Here is a 3825-nt window from a genome sequence, read left to right as displayed (position 1 = left end):
CCCCCATTCCCTATTGGCCTTCTCCTAATCAGAACATTTATTATTTTCAGCTTGGCACACTGTAAGAACCTCCTAGCTGCATGATCCCATCGTCTCCTCCATTCCAACCTACTGTTCAAAGACCACATTCCTGTCTTGCTTAAAAATCTTCATGTTTCCCCACTGAGGCTCAATGCTTTGACCTACTGGGCAAGCCTATTTTTCACACATACCCCACTTTGCTGCTTAATCTTTGCTCATGTTTTTTTTTCTCTCTTTTTTTTTGAATGTGGACCATTTTTAAAGTCTTTTATTGCATTTGTTACCACATCACTTCTGTTTTATGTTTTGGTTTTTTTGGCTGCGAAGCATGCGGCATCTTAGCTCCCCTACCAGGTATCGAACCTGCACCCCCTGCATTGGAAAGTGAAGTCTTAACTACTGGACTTCCAGGGAAGTCCCTTTTCTCCATCTTGAGGGCCTTCTCTCCTTCATGGCCACATGAGCAAAATTCATCTTACCTTAGAGGTGAGTTCAAAAGCCATCTCAGACAAGTTGTCCCTAAAGACTCCCCGTAGAAGTGATTTCTCCCACCTTTACTTTCCTACAGCTTTTGAGTCCTCTTAAACATTTATAATTTTCCACCCTGTATTATGGTTGACACACAGAACTGTAAGTCCTTTAAGGGTGTGCATCCTTGTCTGTTCATCTCCGCATGCCCCCTACAAGCAGCATAGCACATGACACAGTGCTGGACTACTCGGGATGCTTTTATTACAAGTGACAGGAACCTCGCTAACAGGCCAGGAAAAGAGAACGTATTAGATAAACAAACACAGCAGGTCACACAGCAGTGGGAGGCACAGGGGAACAGCTGGGCCTGGGGACAGCTGGAACCACGGACTGGAATTCAGCAGGACACAGGCTCCATGTCTCTGCTTCTCCCTACTGTTGGATTCATTCTCCTTCTGCAATCAAGATCCCTCCGCATGGCACTGACAGCTCCCAGGACTCACATACCAGGCTTCCACTTCCAAAGAGGGCCGGAATTTAAGTTGCAGTTGGAAAAATTGTCTTAGAGAACTACTCTGATTGGTACAGCCTGGACCAGAGGTCTTCCTTCAATCAACAGCTTGGCCAGTTGATTGGATGACTCAGTCTTTCAGGAGCTCACTCCTGGGTTCTGAAGCTGATTTTTAGAAAAGAGGAATTTTCATGAGCCAGGCAGGCACCCCAATAATTACAGCATTCTTTTTCTCCTTTTTTTTTTTTAAAGAAGTACTATAGTTGATTTACAATGCTGTTTGTTTGTTTGTTTGTTTGATGTCTGATCTTATTTATTTGTTACTCTTAGAACATCTCATTTTTGACTGGACTCAGAAGTAGAAGCTCTCAGAGAGGACAGCCTCCTTCTCTTGGCAATCTGTTCCTGCCGTTTTTCTTTGGCCTCCTTCGTTCTCTTGGCCAAAAGTTTAGCATATTCTGCAGCCTCTTCTTTATTTTTCTTAGTACACTATTTCTTCAGAGCAGTACGCGGGCGTTTGTGTTGCAGAACTCGTGGAGTCACAAGATGCTGAATCTTGGGTGCTTTAGTCCTAGGTTTCTTACCGTCTTTGTTTAGGGGCTTTTGCACAACATACTGGTGGACATCATCTTCTTTAGAGAGATTGAAAAGTTTGCAGATTCTGCTAGCTCTTTGGGGACCCAGGCGACGAGGCACTGTAGTATCGGTGAGTCCAGGAATATCCTCCTCCCCTTTTTTCACGATGACCAAATTGAGAACACTCAGATTTGCATCCACAGTGCAACCCCGTACAGGTTTGCGCTCTCTCTCCAGTCCTCCTTGGTCTGTATCAGGAATGCCCCTTACTCAGTAGCAGGCGAACTCGGCCATGGGTCAAGACACCCTGCTTCATGGAGAAACCCTGCTTATCGTTCCTGCCACCTATTCGGACCACATAACCCTTCCATTCTCCACCCAGAGCGTCAGCAGCAACTTCTGTGGCCATACGCTTCTCGTAGAAGGTACAAAGTTTTCGTTCATGGTCCGCTTCAATGAACTTCTGGCAGCCAGTGGCCGGGAAAGAGATGTTCAGCTTCATTCTGAAGCGGCTGACAGCCTCCAAGGCGCCATGAAAAAGAGCTACACACAAAAAGAGCTAGATTTTTTTTTTTTTTTAATCTAACAGATTAGATTCTGATATACAGCAAAGTGACTCATATATATAATTTTCTTTTTAATTATAGGTTATTACAAGATATTAAATATAGTTCCCTGTATTATACAGTAGGACCTTGTTGTTTATTTTATATATTAAAGTGTGTATCTGCTAACTCCAAACTCCTAATTTATCCCTCCCCCAGCTCTCCTCTTTGGTAACAATAAGTTTGTTTTCTGTGTCTGTGAGTATTTCTGTTTTGTAAAGAAGTGCATTTGTATCGTATTTTAGATTCCATATACGAGTGACACCATATGATATTTGCCTTTCTCTGTCAGATTTACTTCACTAAGTATGATAATGTCTAGGTTCAACCATGTCGCTGCAAATGGCATTATTTCATTTTTTATGGTTGAGTAGTATAGCACTCTTGTATCCAATAAATTTATTTCAAACACGTTATTAGTATTTTTGTTGATGAGAATGTATGTAGTAGTGCCCTAAGAATTCAATCACTGCTCAGGGCTGTTCTTTGTCATATTAACCACGTACCCATTTCTTGAAAGGGAAAGTCGTTCAGTCGTGTCTGACTCTTTGGGACCCCATGGTCTATACAGTCCGTGGAATTCTCCAGGCCAGAATACTGGAGTGGGTCGCCTTTTCCTTCTCCAGGGGATCTTCCTAACCCAGGTCTCCCACATTGCACGCGGATTCTTTACCAGCTGAGCTACCAGGGAAGCCCATTTCTATTCATTAAAGTAGGACTTTTAGTAATTCCACTTGTCAGTCTCACTCCTAATAGAATATACACCTGAAAGGAAGAAAATTGATTCTTTCCTTCTTTCTTCCTTTGGCCACAACTTGAGGTTTCTGGGATCTTAGTTTCCCAACCAGGGATTGAATCGGCATCCTTGGCAGTGAAGGCATGGAGTCCTAACCAATGGACCATCAGTGAATTCCTTCCTAAAGATCCTTTAAAATCAAACTTTCCTCTAATCTAGATAAACTTTACCTCTAACTAAAATGGGTTGATGAAATTTCTATGTGTATGTAGCTGGACCCCAGTGAAAAAATGGCATCAAGCTTATTCTAGCTTTTGGTTGTTGTACACAAATTCCTTGTATTTTTGACCAATTTTCTCTCTTCCACTTTCATCAACATCCTATACCTTGAATCCCAGCACTTGTGGATTTGCTATGTAGAATGCATGTTTGTTTCTTTTGCTCAAATTGACCATTATTCATTATGAAAAATTATGAACATATTCTTCAAGACTGTTTTTTCTGGGATGGGCCCTCATGGCCAGGGCTGTGAGACTCAGATTGGAAAGTAGGTCAAGGGTGAATTGGTTTTCTCACTTTGAGCTTTTTCACACTTTGAGATCTTTACTAACCATTTTGACCCCTTTTATCAATGTCACCTCCACTGAAAGTCAATAAGAACTGAATTACCCAGACCTTCTGGTCCTTGAGTCCTTGAAAGCTGGGGGGATGGCAAGAAAAATCTTTTATTTCAACCAATGCTTATCATTAAGAGAGGAGAGAAGCAAAGAGATGTTAAGGATAGCAGAAAGTGGGCTCTTAACACTACACATGATAGCCAGACATCTATATGAAAAGGAGATTAATTTATCCAGATGATATGTCAAATGTCTAGACCATACCATGAACTGAATATTTTTTTCATA

General features: G+C 41.8%; 1 pseudogene; it reads right to left on the bottom strand.

Annotated features, from left to right (window-relative positions):
- Positions 1–1339: 1339 nt before the first annotated feature.
- On the bottom strand, positions 1340–2081 carry LOC104987758 (annotated as a pseudogene).
- Between the last annotated feature and the right edge of the window lie 1744 nt (positions 2082–3825).

This window comes from Bison bison, unplaced genomic scaffold (assembly GCF_000754665.1).
Source record: "Bison bison bison isolate TAMUID 2011002044 unplaced genomic scaffold, Bison_UMD1.0 scf7180017864105, whole genome shotgun sequence".
Classification (NCBI taxonomy): Eukaryota; Metazoa; Chordata; class Mammalia; order Artiodactyla; family Bovidae; genus Bison; species Bison bison.
Note: the sequence above shows the minus strand (reverse complement) of the source record. Positions and strands in the feature narration are given on the sequence as shown.